This window comes from Propithecus coquereli, unplaced genomic scaffold (genome assembly GCF_000956105.1).
Source record: "Propithecus coquereli isolate 6110/MARCELLA unplaced genomic scaffold, Pcoq_1.0 Scaffold80, whole genome shotgun sequence".
NCBI lineage: Eukaryota > Metazoa > Chordata > Mammalia > Primates > Indriidae > Propithecus > Propithecus coquereli.
In genome coordinates, this window is record NW_012154174.1 from 4,271,341 (window position 1) to 4,290,913 (window position 19,573).

The window sequence follows — 19,573 nt, forward strand, 5'->3', positions numbered from 1 at the left end:
CTCAGAAGGAAGGCTACTTTCATTCTGCTGGCCGAGAGAAGAGAGGTGTCTGGGGTCAAACCTCCTTGCTGGACATTATTTATTTTTTAATAACTATTTCTTGATGAAATTCTTGCACCGAAGATGTCAAGAACTTAAGAGGGCTTGATGGGAATTTGCAACCTCTGGGAGGGTTGACAGTGTCCACCAGATGAGAGTCCAAGCTGTTCATTCTCTCCATGGTTGTAGGATCCTTTTCTCATTTGGGTTTCTGATGCTTTGATCTTATTGGAGGTGAGATTAAAAAGCATGGTGTCATCCTTTTACCTGCCAACCAAATATGCAGCTGAAGCATCACACACTGGTGCTTCTTGACTTGTGAAGGTAAGGAGATGGGATGGAGGAGTTCATGATAACTCCCAGAGGGGAAGGCCCATGGCCATCTGAGAAGTCCTAGAATGGACACTTGTGCAGACAGACCCCTTGGGTGCCAGCTGAGGGTACTGGTGCTCCAGGGTGAGCCTGGATGTCAGATGGTAAAGATCTTGCAGGAGGAAGAGACAACAGACCAGGCTGCTAAGTGGCAGCCAGATATGCCCCGTTTCCTGCAGGTGCCTCCCCTGGGGGCTTCATTGTTTCAACTATTCTATTGTAATCTTGAAATTGACGGCATCTGGGAGACGAGGGGAGCTGGAGTCTGACCCCTTTTCTGTTGAGACCTGAGCTTGGCAACTCTGACAACAGTGGCCTTGAACTTGTTCCCTCCTTGTCCACTGTGAGAGTGATTTTAACTTCTTTAACTCTATCCTGGATACTAGACTTTGATCCTAGGAAATCTGCTTGGTGTTCCTGTTGGCTCAGACTGCAGTGTGCCTGAATTCTGAGCTTAGTTTTGTGGGGCTCAGAATGGTAGTAATTTCATGCACACCTAAACTCTGAATTTCTCAGAGCCATCTGGTCACCAGCCAAAGGATTTTGTGCATTTGGGTGCAGAGGCCAAAATGGCATGTCAGAGAAAATAAAGAAAACATCTCCTCTAATAACCTGTCTCTGGGAATCAGCCAAGTTTGAGAATATATGAGGTCCTTCAGCCTGTCCCCACACACAAGGCTGGGCTCCTCAGGAAACAAGGCTCCACGTGCTTCCTCCATCAGCTCTCCCTAGCCAACAAAGAGAAGAACTTTTTTAAGTGTGGAAGGCTCCAATTGCCATGTCATTGAAGGTAAGCCCTTCTAAATACTTACTCTTAATGATTCTGGATCATATTTGAATTGAGCTGAAGATCTTCTAAAGTCCCTGGTCTAATTTTTCCAATCTCTCTCCAGGAGTGTTCTCGCATGTCGTGGGGTGCAGACCCTGCCAACTTCTATGCTGGGGGAAAAGGTTCAGGCATGTAGCCTTTGCCCCAGAGAGAGCAAAACCTATGTGGAGGTGAGTGTGGCGATGGGTTCGGAGGACAGATGCCCTGGCCAGCGCCTTCCTGCACTTTGCCTACCTTTTGGCTCCTCTGTATTTCTCAGAAATAAAATGCTTTTTAGATGGCTTTGGATGATGTCCTTTTTTATAGTGTCTACTGTGACGCACCCCTTTGCTGAGTAGATCCTGGTGTTCTCTGTCTCCGTGTGAGAGCACGGGAGGGATGCGATTCCCCAACACAAGCCCTCTTCCCTGAATACCCTGCACCACCTCAATGTCCTTGGCTTTGATTTTGATTCTGCTAAACCTTGGGGACACTGACGTTGGGAGTCTTCTCTGATTCTGGTTTCGTTTATGGGCTTGCAAAGAGTCTATTCCAAGGATGGACCTTCAGTCCTGTCCTCAGCTTTTCCTAGCAAAAATACCAATAAGCTTAGAAACAAAATTGGTCCCCACTCTTCCTGAGGACTGTCCTAGCCTCATCCTCACTTCAGCCTTGCTCTCTTCTCTGTCTCTGAACTGTGTGGTTTGGCACAGCAAAGCTTTGTGTGTAAGGAGACCTCATGGTGGTTTGCGTAGCCCTTTCAGCTCTTCATTTGCATCATTTCATTAGGTCCCGAGACCGCAGCCCAAGATTCTGTCCTGGGTGGGCCAGATCAACAGAGTCAGCACAAGGAGTCTTGCATCTTCCGGGGAGAGTCAGCAGCGTACTCCAATTAGTATGGGGTAGAATTAAGGATTCTGCAATCTATAAAGTCACCTGTATGGTAAATCTACAATTTCCCAGGAATAAAACAAAATGAAACCTACTGAACAAATTATAATCAAGATTAGTGAACAACATAAGATGAAGTTTTATCCACACATAATATGCAAACAGAAAGAGGGTAAGAAAGTAGCATGTAAAATTTTTAAATTTCCTTTTTTTACCATTTAAAATTGTCACTGGTTTTTCATAGTCAAGGTTTGGCTGGCCATCTGGGCATCTTGGAAAGATAGCTTTACACTTCTCTTGGAAGCTGTACTAAATCAACACCCTGGGAAAAAGTAGCCAATATTCTCTGAAATTTAGTTAGTATTTAAACCCTTCAAATAAATGAATCAGGAGACAACCTATAGGTTGAGTCAACCCATGAGTGACCCTAATTGGGCAGACGTTGTCCATGAAATGGCCTGTCCTGGTGAATTTGAACCAGAGCTGGCCTCCCCAAAATGAAAGGAGGAATATCCCATTAGCACAAGTTCAAGATTCTGGGCTCTCTGCACCCTTTGGAAAGTGCAAGGTGTGCAGATTAATGCCTGCAACAGGCTCTGATGGCCTGCTCTGCCAGCCCCGTCCCAAGGCAGGCCAGCCCGGGTCATGCAAGTGCACAAGCAGGTCAGGTCCTTATTCCACGTCTGTGCATCGGCGGAGGGTTAGGCCATTCAGATAAATATCATAATTGGTGAGTTTGTGATCTTTTTAACCTTTCGAAGCTCATTTTACTATCAAGAGGCGCTGGTTAAATCACTTCCAAGGTCATCTTCTCCTGCACATCTTTTCAGTTGTTAGACCAAAATAGATCCCTGCATGGGTCTTTTTCATTCACAGGGTTGAGAAGCCCTTCTTTGGGCCTGGTCTTAATTTTCCTAGAGTGATTGCGAGTGAAAAATCATTTGTGTAGCCTCAAGTGGTTACTATCTAGCTACAACAGATTGTCCTTGGCGCTCCAGGAGTTGAAAGCCGAAGAGAATTACATTAAACTGCATTAAAATTATGCTTCATCATCCCAGCAGTAGACTCTCTAGAAACACCCAAGCAGAAGGAGATGTCTCTCTCTGGACCTAGTCTTTGGTTAGACATAATGTCAGTGACTTAGCAAACACGGAGAAGCACTGAGCCCCCCACATACCACACCACAATCCCTCCCCCAAAAGATATCCTCCAATTAGCCACACGAGACTAACAGTATCCAAAAAAACTCCCTTTCCTTTTCATTCTTTTTAAAAGGCCTTCTGCCCAATTTATGTCACACATCACTCTAGCTCCCAATTCTGAAGTCTCCCAGTGCCTACGCCAACCCTCTCATCCCACACACCCTGATCCCTGTGAAGCAAAGATTTTTAAAATATTGTACAACCAAGTCGAAAGTGCCTGGAGACGCCCTATGGGTGCTAATGTCACCTTAGCTGCTTCCATCCTTGTCTGTTTCCTCCCTCTGACACAAGAACAGTAATTCTTATCTAATAGATAAGGGAAAAAAATGAAAACAAAGACTCAGGGTGTCAGCATGAGGGCAAGATTCGTGGATTGCATAATGCAGCCCTCCCTGTTGCATCCAGAATTTCAAGAGAAAGTTGGAAGAGAAAGAGGCTCAGAGCTCTGGGTCTGCATTTTTCCAGGGGCACGCTGGGAAAGGATGACTCACACGCGTGAAGATATACATTCCTTTGATTCATGTTTAAATGCTGCTACTTCTTATGCTACGGTTATGTGGATTATGAATATTTAATGCTGCGTAGACTGAAAATGAAGGTCAAGTCCTGCTCACTGGTGACTTCAAGGCAAGCTCTTGTCTCTCAAAGGGAAGCTACCTGCTGTTAGCAGAGTAAAGCTGAAAGGTTATACATTGTTAAATTTTTCCTTAATGACTTTATCTGCTCCAAAATGGCTGGTGCACAGTGGGGGCGCCTGCTGATTGTTCCACTCTTTGCTCTTGGCTTCTGGTATCTGTACTGTTCTTTGGGGTCTCTGGACATTAGGAAGGAGGAGGGGAAAGCAGCTCAAATTTTGTAGAGCACCTAACCAAAGGGCCTGATTGCCAGGGCAACAATGGGGTTATGTTTGGAAAATGGCCTCTCCCCAGTCTTTTTAAATTTTGCTTTTGTATTCATTCATTCATTCATTCATTCATTTTGCATTCATTCATTCACTTAAAACATCTTTAAATGTGATAACGCTGACTGTTTTCTTGGTGGCAAAATTGCTTATGGTTAGGTATGGTTGAGGAAAACTATCTTTAAGATTGCAATAGGAATTGACCAGATTGTTTTCATAGTCTCCGAAATAAACTGGCACCATTGATGTAACAGAGGTACCCAGAGCTTTAGCAGAGCCGGTTAGTTGCCCAACAATTTCACTCGCCCCAGTCTTTGCACCGCCTGGCTTCTCATCCCTCACCCTAGAAATGCTCTTTCAAAAGGGAAGAGAGGGCAGGTGGTTAGAAGGAACTAATAATATTTGCTGATTACGTGCTGTCTGTGAGCTGTAGTGCCAGGCATGCACTCTCACTGAATTCCCCTAACGACTTCTTCGGGTAGGCATCCCCATTCCTACTTTACAGACGGGGAGGCGAAGCTGCAGGCTTAGCCCGAGCCACGTAGCTAGTAAGCGGTGGAGCCAGGATTTGATTCCAGCCTGGCTCCTTCCAAAGCCATCGCTCTCCCAAGTGTCAAGAAGTGAAATTCCAGATTGTGGCAGTAACTGAAGGGGTTTAGTGAGATGTTGCAAGAATGGGAGGTCGCATGGCCTCATCCCGCCAACCCATCAGTCTTGTTTCCTCTTCTGTCCTCCTTCTCCCCTTTTCTCATGCTGGGAGCCAAGTCTGTAGTCGGAGGTGCCCGGGAGGCTCCTACCATGGGCTTTCCCCCTAAGACACTGCCCTGGGTCATGTGCCGGTTGATGTCTGCTTGGGCCTTGATGCATTCCTTCCTAATAATGGCTTAGTGAGACCCACTTCTCTTCTATCTCAGTGGAGTGGCAGCATTTTGTGGTGGGTACAGTCGATGAGCAAAGAACAAGGATGGTTGATTGTTCCCCACAGGCTTCTCCCACCTGGGAGATTCTGTCTAAGTAGAAAGACCCTTTGGTCTCCCCATCCTTACCTAGTTCCCAGTGCCTGTCTTTTGGCACACTGAAGTAGATAATGACAAATGCCCTGTTTCCCCGGGAGATAAATTTTTTTATCTCTTTAGAGAGTTATAGAATTAGTTTGTTGTTGTTTTGCATTATGTTGTACAATATTTATGTGCCTAGAAAATTAGTATCATCAAACTAATAGATTTTAGGAAAATTGGGCCCAAAAGAGGTTTCTATGGAGATCTTAAGAAATGACATAAGATACCTGGCTTCCTTCTCCAGCCTTGTTCTGACTGTGCACAGGTGTTGGCCTGGTGCCTCTCATGTGCCCACCTCACAGCAGGCACCTGGCAGAACTGTGAGGACAGCATAGATCCCATCAGTGACAATGCGTTGTAAACTGTAAAGTACGGTGCACACTAGCTTTCACTGTCACCGTCAGTACTCCCCACCTCACAGCAGGGCCAGCTGGGCAGCCCGTGGCATAGAGAGGGAAGCTCACCAGCTGGGAAGCTCCGTGCCCAGTTCCTTTACGGAACATGGCCTTTCTAGGTAGTGCTCTGGAAAATGAGCCCCAGTTCTCCGCCTCGGTGCCCTTTTCGAGAAGTCACGGCATGCATTTAACCTTTGTTGAAGAAGTCAACACACATCACTGCGTGTGCAAAGCATCTCCCTATTTCCTTTTTTTTCTTTTTAAATACTCCCCCCAGTTTTCTCCACCCCTCAGTGACATTTTTATTGCCAGGCTTTGATTTGGAAAATTATGGGTAGGGAAAGTTCAAGGGCAGGATGTTGAGAACAGCACTGCACATCTGTGAAGGGAACACGACAGGAGAGCCAGCAGCTGTTGGGAGAATGGAACGTCAGATGGCAGAGGAGCCCGCTGAACGATGGGGAGAGGAGACGCCCTCAGGGCAAAGAGGCTACAAATAACTCCCAACAAGAAGTCCTTGTCCCCTTTTAGGATTTACCCTTTAATGGCAACACTCAGTTCCCTGGTATGGGAGTAACCTTAACTCATCCCTTCTACCTCGTCCCGTTTTTGCATTGCCATTCTTTCATTAACTGAGTACATACCTGGTAGAGAAGAGAGGTGGAGACAATGCCAAGGAATCAGGTCAACTTCTGTGTATGTCCTTGTCTCCATGTGGGTAGATTTTGGAGAACAAGATATGTTTTTTGGTTTCCAAACAAATTGGCTTGATTTACTTCAAAGTTCAGAGCCTGAGCGCCCTTCCTCCTTCTTCCCTCCACACTGGCGAGGGAGTCTCGGCTTCCTTGTTTATTGCTCCCTGCTCAAGTGGTACCTCAGTGTGACAGCATCTGGCAGCATCAGGGAACTGCTTATCTTTGGCACTTTGTTGGAAAACATCAAGGACTGTGCTAGGAGTGGAAGAGCACAGAGCTGGACCTTCCAGGTTCGCTACCACAGGCAACTTTAGAACATGATGTTAGGGTTGAGGAGGCCTCAGAGTGCAGCTGGTGCCACTGTTCCCTGTGCCTCACCGTGCTCTCCTGGGGAATGAGGGCTGGGAACCTGCTCAAGGTCACCCGACCAGCCAGGAGCAGAGCTGGAACTGGAAGCCCCAGCTCTTTCCTCCCAGTCTAGGCCCTTTTGATCTCTTGGGTTCTTTCTACTAAATAAAAAAGTGAACAAAGATGTGATAGCCTATTCATTGAATAACAAAGCATATTCTGACTTTTTGTGCCAATCCTGGACTTCTAGGCCTTCATCACGGGGCAAACCTTAGGGCCGTGGATAAGCATAAAGATATCCCAAGGGGGAAAAGATCAAACCCAGCCAGGTGGCTGCTTGGGATTAGTTTATTTCATCCCCACTGTCAAGAGGCCTTAAATTGCTTGATTTTATTATCCTGCAACTCTCTCTCTCTCTCTCCCTCTGCCTCTGTACTATTTCAGATTGGGGGTGGAGTGGCTAAGAGTTCAGCTCTGTTGTGGAGGGTCAACAAGGCTGAGTGCATTGGTTTGGCCTGTTTGGAATTTATTATGCATTACTTTTGAGGACATTTTGCCCGATGTCTCATTTGTTTCCCCTGTGAAAACACTATCAGATAACGACGCCTATAAATTTATATCTACTCTACCCTCCAAAATTAGAATGAATTATTTCTTCTCTTTTCACCACTCTCCAGAACTTAAAAAGAATGCTTTGGATGATCTGACACTCTCTTTGCCCTCTTATTTCTTTTAAAAGAATGGTTGTTTCAGGGCGAATGAAGCAAATGAATTCCCTTTGAGGCCCCGTGGTTACCTGTGTCCTCTTCAGTGAGCATGAGTTTATCCCCAAGAGGGCTGAATCTGCTCCCCATCACATGGCACCGATCCTCCCTCTGAAGTCACAGGCAGACGTGCGTTCAGGAACTGCCGAGAGATCCGGGTAGGAGCCAGCTGGAGCGAAACGTTATATAGCTCAAAACGGTTTAATCCAAACACAAGGGCAGAGCTCATGCTTAACACAACTGTGGCGGCGCTGAGGTGTGGTGGTGGCTATTACAGCTGTATCATGGGGTTTATGGGCTGGAGGACATGTCACCTCTTTCTTGTCTTTTACCCCTGTCCTTTGTCCTGACAGCCTGACAGTCTGACAAATTGTAGCTTTGGGGAGACCCCGGTCAGTGATGAGTCATTTGTGCTTTAAAAATAGAATCTCTTGAAGCAAGGACACCCTTGGGACTTTCTGATGCGTATGTCACTGTTCATAGAATTTGGGAGTAGGGAGAGTGTGTGTGTGTGTATGTGTGTGTGTGTGTGTAGGGGACCATCGTGTCCCACCGATACAGTGGGGAAGCAGAGCATGGAGGAGTGGCCGCCAGGCTCAGCACAGTAACAGATGAGGCTGAGAGCCATGTACCTGTGGCTGTAAAGGTGTCAGTCAGGTAGTATGTCTCTATGGAGTACCAACTGTGTGCAAGACATTTTGCTAGGTATTGTGGGATTTTGAATACTTATGCATAATACTATTAATAGATGTTTTCCATTAAGATGTTTAAATTATATATATTTTTACAAAGGTCAGGAAGTCCAGCCATATATACAGGAAAAGTGAGATAACAAAACAAGAAAACAAGTGAGATACCACTAGGCAATATATTGTCAATTACTAACTAATATGAGCATTGTGAACAATAAGTGCTGATTGACAGCTGAGGGGCTGAGAACATAGCTGGTGCTATAAAATGTTTTGGCTCTCGGGGAGACTTTGAGTTGAGAAGATAGAAAACTCAGTGTCCCCCAGCTCTAGGAATCCACGGGAGGTACTGTCATTATGGCCTGCACTTGGGCTTCATGATTTTGATTTTCGGTATATGCTAAGTCAAGCGAAACCCTGCTTTGAGATCAGCCACCAGGACGAAGGATCGAGAACACTTCAAGGATAGCATACCAGAATCAGAAAAGCAGACTCTCACCAGGGCGGTAATACTTGTTCTCCAATCGCACGTGATTCAAACCTTTGGAAATTTATATTTGAAAATTTCTGGAAGTGGCTGAAAGGCAACCATCCCATCTTTTTGAAACCGAGATCAGTGTGTGGCGTGCTACACAGGGGACTTGTTTATGCACTGGCCACATACAGAGCTTTGCAGGAGTATGATGGGGAGGAAAGTTGGCAGGAACAGGAGACTGTGCTATTGAAAACAGACCAGGGCATGGACCCGGGATGTCGGTGGGAGACCAGCATTTGCCCCCCGGGCCGCATTGCGATTTCCATGGGCTGAGGTACTTTTGCCTTCTTGGGTCCCTTCTTCCATAAAAGATATTAAATGTTATATTGTGTAGCTGTGTTAATATAAAGATGAATATAATCCAGGCTGGATTTATTATTATTTATTCATTATTATTGTTATATTTATTTTTTCTTTTGATTTTACAAAAGTTAAAATTGAGACTTTTTTTTTGGACTCCTTCGAAGGACAGCGGCCCCAGGCACTGTGCCTGCCGCGTCTGCTGGAGAAGTTGGCGCAGCTCCCCCCTTCCTGTCAGCCTCACCCTTCTGGAAATTTTCACAGATAAGAAAACATGCTCAGACACAGATGCCTCACACTGCACCCCTCTCCATGTTGTCTAATTGTTTCAGATGAGAAAATAAAAATAAGCATTTTATTTCAAGCCCTGTTTTATGACTTGGCTTTGGGAAACATTAACTTCAGCAACCCAGCATGAAAAACCATGGCACCTGTGGATACATTAAAAACTTTGAGAAAACCTAATAATCTTGTTTTTCTGCTGAATTTTGAAAAACATATGCTTTTCCCATCCTTATATCTGAGAGCGAGACTTACTGGTTTAAGAGCTCTGTTTGCTGGGAGTGCCACAGTACAAAATGACATTTTCTTTGTCAGAGGTTTGCAAGCTTCAGACAGGGGAGGGCAGGTGTTAGAAATGAGTGTGGCGGATCTGGTGGGGCCTGCCATGAGCTGAGAGCTCAGGTCTCCCCTAAAGTGTCTTCTCTGTTCCAGCCGAGTGTTCCCAAGCAGAAATGCAGACTCTTGGGGCCAGATCTTCCTATATTTCAGAGAGAAGAGCGAATATTAGCTTTTACGTTGAATCTCCAATTTTAAAATTTTGGCCACAGAGCCAAAACTCTTAAAGTACTCTACAGGCCAAGCAAAACACCTCTGCAGGCCAGATTCAGGCCTCCTGTTTTTCACTTTCTATTCTAAACTGTCTCTCTTTCTGGTCTTGAATTGGTTGTGCTCCCTGAGTGCCAGGAAATGTTCTTAACTCTTGGTCCTCCGTCTCCCAAAAAGGGCCCCTTCTCTCTCCAAGGTGGGGAGTTTTTGGTCTTACGTATTCAGGCTTATTTCCCATCTAACACATTTTTAAACACTGCTTAATTAAATTTCCACGTTTCTTGAGGCAAATACTGTATGTCACACCAATAAATCATCCACAACTTACTGTAAAGCCCCAAAGCTACATATCACGAACTCTACGTCATCTCTGAAAATAACGTTGTTAGAACCTCATAAACATACACTCTGTTTGTTTAAGAACTGCAAGAGCTTTTTAAACATGGTTGCTAAGTCACAAGGGCGTATTTTCCAGGACATAAATGGAAGCAAACATATGCCCCTTAAATTGTCAGATTTTTTTTTTTATAAGAAGGGAGGCTCGAATCAGCCTGTTCTGCCAGTGTATTAACTTGACCCAAACAGAATTGATTATACTAAGTGTGTAAGTGAAAATAATTGTTGGAAACCATCCTCTGACTGACTTAACTGAACAAGCACATTATATGAAACTCAGTTTAGTTTCTAGCATAAGTAAGTATAAAGTATGGGTTGACATAGATAAATCCGGGTTGTAGTTTTCAGGAAACTTAAAGTTCACAATTTGCATTGTGTTTAACATTTACTGATGACATTCTTATGGTATGGCCCCTTCAAAAACAAAATTGAAGGACATCTGGACCTTTCTCCGGAGATAGGGTTCCAAGTCTGGGCTGCAACTCGCTCTCTGACCTTTCACTTTTTACATGGAAACTTGGCAGTTAATGTTAGGGTAGAATTAGGCTCTGCTTAAACACAGAGCCTAGAGCTCAGATATTTTCAGAACTAGGAAAAAGATGGCCACATTCATGTCAACTTCCATTCCAGTAGAGCTATCTCCTCAGTCTGTTTTCCACGTGGAAAATACTGATACCACCTTTGACCTGTGAGGATGCTCTCAGGAAGGAACTCTAGGTAGGGCTGTAGGATCCCTAATGTTGGAATCAACTGGAAGGCACTTGTCCTTCTCAACAAAGATACTCTGCCTATCCTTGTTCCTGTTCATGCCCAGGCTGAGGACCAATCTCTTAATTTGAGAGCTGGTATTTTTTATATACCTCTTACCCTCACCTCATGCCATAAAATACAGAAAACAAACCCATGTCCCAGTTTGAGATACAATTGATCTTGATACCCTAGAAGGAACTGCTGGGACAATATGTAGAGAAAGGTGAAAAGAACGTGGATGCTATTAGATGACTCTACCTGGCACGTGCTTTGCCTCTAGCAGCAGGAGGAAGTGGGGGAGGAGTGCATTAAGGAGTCTGCCCTCTTCATAATAGCATGAACAGAGATAATAAGGCAAGGTCTGTAAAGAGCAGCATGAATAATTGAGATGTGCTCCAGGCATCCATGCAGCCTGTCAGTGGCTTTGAGCACAATCTGTTATCAGGGATGAGATGCGGTGGGGGAGGAGACAGGGAGGGTGCACTTGGGGGCTGTGTGTGTCTGTGTGCACACATGTGCATATGCTTGGAGGAAGCATGAATGAGTAAGAGTTGGCAGCTACAGCAAGTAAAATTATAGAAGGCAGTGTGTGTAGATTACCATGTAGACTGGGGGTGGTTCTTTTGTGGGCCAAGCACCCCTTTGGGAATTGGATGAAAGCTATTAATACAAAAATTTTGCTTGTCCCTAAAGTTGGTCCATGGAACCTAAACTAAGGATTCCTGCTCTATAAGATTGGTTCATCTGCTCACTCATCCCTGTTTTTCTGCCAGGAACATCAGGTGGCCAACAGAGGGTCATTTTCATGCCCAAAGGTTAAGCAGAGATTGATTGGGAACCTTTCTCTTCCTGGTATGCAAAACACATCTCAGTGCAAGTCTCTCTGCAGTGTGTTTTCGCTTCTGGAGCAGGCATTCCCTTACCTGCCGATGCATTAGAAATCTTGGCAACGAAGAGGCAATGCTAAGGAAAACTAGGAAAGGGGGCCTGGGCTTCCTACGTCTTCCTTCAATACCAGGCAACACTGAAAGGAGTAGGTCAGGTGAGATACATCCATTGGGCAGAGCCTGAGGGCTCCATGTTTTCTGCTTCTCTTATGCACTGTGGGCTAGCATCTGTTTATAGAGGAAAAATTCCTCCTTAGACTACGATTCTGGGATGCAAATAAATCTCCAGCAAAAATCATTCTGCCCAAATCCATCACTTTTGCACTGGGACCCAGGCACTATTGGGGTGCCAAACAGATGCAAACAGCTGCTACTTCTCTGCAAGGCTGCATTTCTTGCCCACCACTGGGGAGGAAGAGGCAGGTGTAGAGAGTCACTGGGGATCTCTGTTGGCTCATCCGACCCATCTTCAGACCAATTTGACAGAAAACAGAAAAGCAGCTTAGGCCAGAGGCCCCCATCCCATCTGAATTCCCCGCTTCCTTCAGATTCCTCCCTGCCCTCACCTGTCTCCAAGCCGGTCAACTGTGTCAGTTTAATTGGTAGGAAGGGGAGGCGGCGGGGACGTAGGCAGGGGTGCCTGGCATTCTGGAAGAAAGAGTCTCTCTTGAGAGGAGTGGGGGGAATCGTGATAGACAGGCCTGGGCTCATTCGTATTTGTCATCCGTGTCCTCTCCACTGAGGGGCAAGGAGGTCTGCTGGGCGGCTCTGGCCGGGAGTGAAAACGAGTGGGAAGGAGCCTCACGGTGAGCAGCAGACCTTCCTGGCTTGATGTGCTCTACCCTTTATAGCCACGTGTCCTTAGGCAGGTCAGTTAACTCTCCAGGTTTCTTTCCCGTGTGAAATGAGGAGGAAGCAGCGATGAGGGGTGATGATAATACTTGCGTTAGAGTAGTGTGTGGAACACGTTAGATGATGCGTAGAGAAGCTCTTAGTACAGGCCCCAGCATGAACGTGGCCAGAAAGTATTATCTATTATTGCTATTGTCCTTTTGAGGTTTGTTTTGGAGATTTTAATCAGGTCTTTAGAGAGACAAGATGTTAACACAGCGAAGTTAAGAAACCAGACAAGATGCATTGTGAGGCAAAAACGGGATCAATTATCAGGGCAGCAGACAAGACCAGTGCGTCTTCAAAGAGCAAATCTCGACTCACTAATGGTTTGTGAAAGCAACAGAGTGGGTCACAACAAGCATTTTAAAAAGATGAGATTTATCAGCCCATGATAAAAATACAGCTAGCAAAGGTCAGTATAATTTTATGAAAAATTCTGTGTCAGTTATATACATAGATCTAAAAATACGGCATAAACATGTGTAGATGCATGTGTTGTAAGATATACTGTGATGTAAAATATATTTCTTACTGTGGGATTTGCTAAAAAGTAGTTTGAGAAGCAGTAGTTTTGAGTCCAGAAGAGAGCGTGCTCCTCGGGCTGCAGTGATTTAGGGAAGCTTCAGGAGGAGGGCAGATGCGAGTCGAGTCCCAAGCATGGGTAGAATTTGGGTAACACAGAAGAAGGGGTAGGATGAGTGGTCCCCGAGACTGTCCCCACTTCTGGCACCAGCTGCAAGTTTGGGAGGTTCCCTAAACCTCTCTCAGGTTGGATAATTCATTAGAAGGGCTGCAGCACTCACTGAAAGCTATCATATGCACGGTTAGAATTTATCACAGGGAAAGGACACTAATTACAATCAGCCAAGGGACAAAATGGGTGGGGCAGACTCCAGGCAAGTTCCAAACGTGGAGCCTCCATTATCTCCTCTCCTCCCTGCGGAGTCACGGACTGTGTTACTCTTCCAGCGTCAATGTGTGAACATATGTAAGGGGTACTGCCAATCAGGGGAGCTCACCTGGGCCTCGGCATTCAGAGTTTTTACTGGGACTTGACCATGTAAACCTGGGTGACTGCCCTTGTGGCCAGCCTCAGTCCCCAGCTCCTCTGGAGGTTGACTGATACCAGGTGACCCAAAGCTTCCACCACAGATCACATTGTTAGACTTTCTGGTATGGTCAGTTCCCAAGCAAAATAACAGTGTTGCTATCTGGCTGGCCTAAGACCCCAGGCAAAGACACTTTTACCAGGTATGACATTCCAAGGGCTTGGAGATTGCCCCCCTGAAGCTGAGGGCAAAGGTAGACCTCTCTTTGGACAAAACAGTCACTGAGGGACTGTGTTGGCTAGAGGAGAGGCCTCTCTTGGGGGATACTGAAGTGGGTCCTTTGATCACGTGCGTGAATAGCAGAGAGAGGGAACTGCTACTCCATGAACTTGGGTGCTTCCGGGTTCTGTGAATGTCACCAAAATCACTGTTGAAAACAACATGATTTATTCATCCCCTCAGCCCCTCTGCACACCCAGGCTGAATAAACTTCAGGTGGGGAGGTAGAACAGGGCACAGGAGATGGGAAAGGGGTCAGCCTGCATGCATGCTTCCCACGTGGGTAAGTTACCCTGGGTGTGATGCACCTTTTGGTGGACCCCATCTGCTGCCACCTCTGGTGACCAGGACTTTTCCTGTGCCTTGTTCCTTTGCCTACTCGATGTATGGTCCTCCAGGTGCCACCATCAGCTCTAGTAAGAAGAATGTCTGTCTTTCTGTCCCAGTTTAACTTCACCACTGTAACACTTGATGAAGTCAAAGCCAGAAGGCACTGAGACCTCAAGCCGGGGATAAAAAGCAGATCGAGCGCGTCATCCGGCCACACTGCCCCCTTGCAACCTGACAAATGAGACAACCTCCAGCTAGGGACAGTTTATAATTGTGCAGTCGAATTAACTTGGAGTTCAGCTTAATGAAGTGCTTAATGCTCTGAACGAGGCCGAGCCCTAATATTTAGAAAAGCAGACTGGACCCCAGGACAGAAAAGAACAGGCTTCAGCTAATGCTTGTTAGTATTAATTGTGCTTGCAAAATAAGCCTTTTCCGAAATTCATCCTCTCATAGGAGGCAATCTGTTAGCACCCAGTTCTGCTATATTTTTGCTAAAGGGTTTTCCTGCTGTGGCACGTAAACAGGACAGTGGAAAGAACATTTTATTGGAAATCTCTGCTGAACTCTGTGTTCTGGGGCACATTTCTTAACTTCACAGGATCTTAGCTTTCTCAATTGAAAAGTGAGAAAATTCCTCCTCTCTTTCTCTGAAATTCCTATTTTTTTTTCTAGAAGTGTTTTGTTGTAGTTAAAAAGTCAATACTCTGAAGGCAAGTTATACCCGGTTACAAATCCCAACTCTGTCACTTACTAGCTATGTGACCTTGGGTAAGAAATTAACCTCTCTGAGCCTTAGTTTCCTCAACTGAAAATATGGATGATATTTAATAATATTCCCGCTCCTTAGTGTGGAGAACGGTGAATAAGATACTGCACATTAAGCACTTAATACAGAATGTAGGATATATTGGTATTTATTAAATCTAATGACAATGATATAAATGTGAAATTATTTTCAGTATGAATTACACGTAACTAATTTGGTATCATAGTCCTTATTTTCAATAAGCTAAGGATTTAGCTCTCATTTAGAAAATTACTGATGATTCAGTAATTAATTCAATGAATACTTATTGAATGGCTATTTTAAGCCCTAAACACGTACATTCTAGTATCAGAAACAGACAAACAATAAACAAGTTGACAAATAAGATAATTTCAGTTGATGATAAGTGCCGGGAAGAAAATGCAACTAGTAATGGGAAAAGCAGCATTTCTTAACTTTTCTGTGCGGAGGACTTCCTGTGCAGTCTGGTAAAGACTAGGACCCTTTTCTCAGAATAATATTATTTATAAAGGCATAACAAAAACATTAAATTACAAAAAACTAATTATATTAAAATACAGTTACCAGAATATAAAAAACAAATTCATGATAAAGTATGCATGTTTCTTAATTAGGTCATTTTTATCAAGATCTACCAACAGTTCTAATATAGCACTATCACTTTAAAGTAGGCTTAATATAAATGATATTTTGAGATACCTACAACAATTGCGCTCTTATGTGTAAATATCTGAGATTTCTATTGCTAACAAAGTCACAGGTATCATTAACACTATTCTAGTTTATTGCCTACATTTGTAAATAAAGGAAATGCCAGATTTGAATTAGAAGTTAATAAAAATAAAGATATGACTTTTCTTATCCAAGTTCATGGACTCTCTGAATACTACTCAAGGACCTCTTGGGAGTATGTGGCCCCGGGTTAAGAACCCTTGGAATACAGAGTGACTTGTGCTGGGGGTTGAGCTGTTACTTTAGAGAGATGAATATGTGATTTCCACTTTTAAAAAGTCATTCTAGACATACAGATCAATAGAATAGAGTTGAGAGTCCATATATCTGTAGTTGACTAATTTGACAAGGGTGCCAATATTATTAATGACAAAAGAATAGTATTTTCAAAAAATGGTGCAGGGACAGCTGGATAGCCACAGGCAAAAGAATAAAATTGGACCTTTACCTCATACCATATACTAAATTAACTTAAAATAGATCAAAGGTCTGAATGTAAAAGCAAAATATCATAAACCTTTTCAAGAAAATGTAGGGCTAAATCTTTGTGACAATGGATTTAGCAATGAATTTTTTTTTTTTTTTTTTTTGAGACAGAGTCTCATTCTCTTGCTTGGGCTAGAGTGCCATGGCGTCAGCCTAGCTCACAGCAACCTCAAACTCCTGGGCTCAAGCAATCCTTCTGCCTCAGCCTCATGCGCCACCATGCCCGGCTAATTTTTTCTATATATTTATAGTTGTCCAATTAATTTCTTTCTAATTTTTAGTAGAGACGGGGTCTCGCTCTTGCTCAGGCTGGTTTCAAACTCCTGAGCTCAAACAATCCGCCCCCTCGGCCTCCCAGAGAGCTAGGATTACAGGCGTGAGCCACCGCACCCAACCAATTTAGCAATGAATTTTTAAAAATTATACCAAAAGCACAAGCAACAAAAGGAAAAATAGATAAATTGAACCTTATCAAAATTAAAACTTTTGTATTTCAAAGGAAAGACATTCCAAAGAAAGTGAAAAGATAACCCAATTAAAAAATGGGCAAAAGGTGTGAATATATCTTTCTACAAAGAAGATCTAGACGAATGGCCAGAAAGCACACAAAAAGATGTTCAACCCATTACTCATCAGGAAAATGCAAATCAAAACCGCAGTGAGATACCACGTCACACTTAGTAGAATGGCTATAATCAAAAAGATCATAACAAGTGTTGATGAGGGTGTGGATACATTGCAACCCTCATTGTTACTGGTGGGAATGTAAAATGGTGCCACCCTTTAGAAAACAGACTGACAATTTCTCAAAAAGTTAAACATAGTGTTACTGTGACATGACCATTCCAATCTTAGGTGTTTACCCAAGAGAAATGAAAATCTATGTCCACATAAAACTTGTACCTTAATGTTCATAACAGCATTATTCATAATAGCCAAAAAGTGGAAACAACCTAAATGCACATCAGCAGATGATTAGATTAACGAAATGTGATGTATCTATGCAATAGAATATCATTTAGCCATAAAAAGGAATGAAATACAGATACATGTCACAGCATGAATTTGCCTTGAAAACGTTATGCTAAGTGAAAGAAGCCAGTCCTAAAAGATCACATAGAGTATGACTTCATTTATATGAAATGTCAAGAATAGGGAAATATATAGAGACAGAGAGTCGATTAGTGACTGAATAGGGCTTGCAAGAGTGGGAAGATTGGAGGTTGATAGCTAAAGGGTACAGGGTTTCTTTCTGAGGTGATGGAAATGTTCTAAAGTTGGTTGTACCATTGAATTGAAACTTTAAATGGGTGACTTGTATGGTATGTGAATTATAACTCAATAAAGCAATTATCAGATAAAGTCATTCTGACTGTGATGTGGAGATAGAGTGTAGGGCAAGAGAAAAGCAAAGAGAATATTTGGGAGGCTGTTTTATTAGTCTCGGCCGAGAGGAGGATGCCTTGGGATAGGATGTAGGCAGTGGAAGTGGTGAGCTGTGCTGGAGGTGTTACAGACAGAACGGGCTGTTGAGTTGAAAATAGAGAGGAATCAAGAGGGCCTTTTGGGTTGTTGACCTTAAGGTAATAACTGGTATTTTCCTCCTCGAAAACTTGAGTTTCAGTTACAATCTACAGACACGTAGGGGGATTAGTGGCACACCTAAATACTACGAGCTTGTCAGAGAGTTGGGTTGCAAAGTGTTATCAATTTTATTGTATTTTTTTTTTGAGACAGACTCTCACTCTCTTGCCTGGGCTAGAGTGCCGTGGCATCATCCTAGCTCACAGCAACCTCTAACTCATAAGATACTGCACATTAAGCACTTAATACAGAATGTAGGATATATTGGTATTTATTAAATCTAATGACAATGATATAAATGTGAAATTATTTTCAGTATGAATTACACGTAACTAATTTGGTATCATAGTCCTTATTTTCAATAAGCTAAGGATTTAGCTCTCATTTAGAAAATTACTGATGATTCAGTAATTAATTCAATGAATACTTATTGAATGGCTATTTTAAGCCCTAAACACGTACATTCTAGTATCAGAAACAGACAAACAATAAACAAGTTGACAAATAAGATAATTTCAGTTGATGATAAGTGCCGGGAAGAAAATGCAACTAGTAATGGGAAAAGCAGCATTTCTTAACTTTTCTGTGCGGAGGACTTCCTGTGCAGTCTGGTAAAGACTAGGACCCTTTTCTCAGAATAATATTATTTATAAAGGCATAACAAAAACATTAAATTACAAAAAACTAATTATATTAAAATACAGTTACCAGAATATAAAAAACAAATTCATGATAAAGTATGCATGTTTCTTAATTAGGTCATTTTTATCAAGATCTACCAACAGTTCTAATATAGCACTATCACTTTAAAGTAGGCTTAATATAAATGATATTTTGAGATACCTACAACAATTGCGCTCTTATGTGTAAATATCTGAGATTTCTATTGCTAACAAAGTCACAGGTATCATTAACACTATTCTAGTTTATTGCCTACATTTGTAAATAAAGGAAATGCCAGATTTGAATTAGAAGTTAATAAAAATAAAGATATGACTTTTCTTATCCAAGTTCATGGACTCTCTGAATACTACTCAAGGACCTCTTGGGAGTATGTGGCCCCGGGTTAAGAACCCTTGGAATACAGAGTGACTTGTGCTGGGGGTTGAGCTGTTACTTTAGAGAGATGAATATGTGATTTCCACTTTTAAAAAGTCATTCTAGACATACAGATCAATAGAATAGAGTTGAGAGTCCATATATCTGTAGTTGACTAATTTGACAAGGGTGCCAATATTATTAATGACAAAAGAATAGTATTTTCAAAAAATGGTGCAGGGACAGCTGGATAGCCACAGGCAAAAGAATAAAATTGGACCTTTACCTCATACCATATACTAAATTAACTTAAAATAGATCAAAGGTCTGAATGTAAAAGCAAAATATCATAAACCTTTTCAAGAAAATGTAGGGCTAAATCTTTGTGACAATGGATTTAGCAATGAATTTTTTTTTTTTTTTTTTTTGAGACAGAGTCTCATTCTCTTGCTTGGGCTAGAGTGCCATGGCGTCAGCCTAGCTCACAGCAACCTCAAACTCCTGGGCTCAAGCAATCCTTCTGCCTCAGCCTC

General features: G+C 43.2%; 1 protein-coding gene across 23 annotated transcripts in view; it reads left to right on the forward strand.

Annotated features, from left to right (window-relative positions):
- Nucleotides 1–19,573, forward strand: part of KCNMA1 (potassium channel, calcium activated large conductance subfamily M alpha, member 1) — a 740,417-nt gene that overhangs the window by 364,889 nt on the left and 355,955 nt on the right. The gene's annotated exons all lie outside the window — the stretch shown is intronic.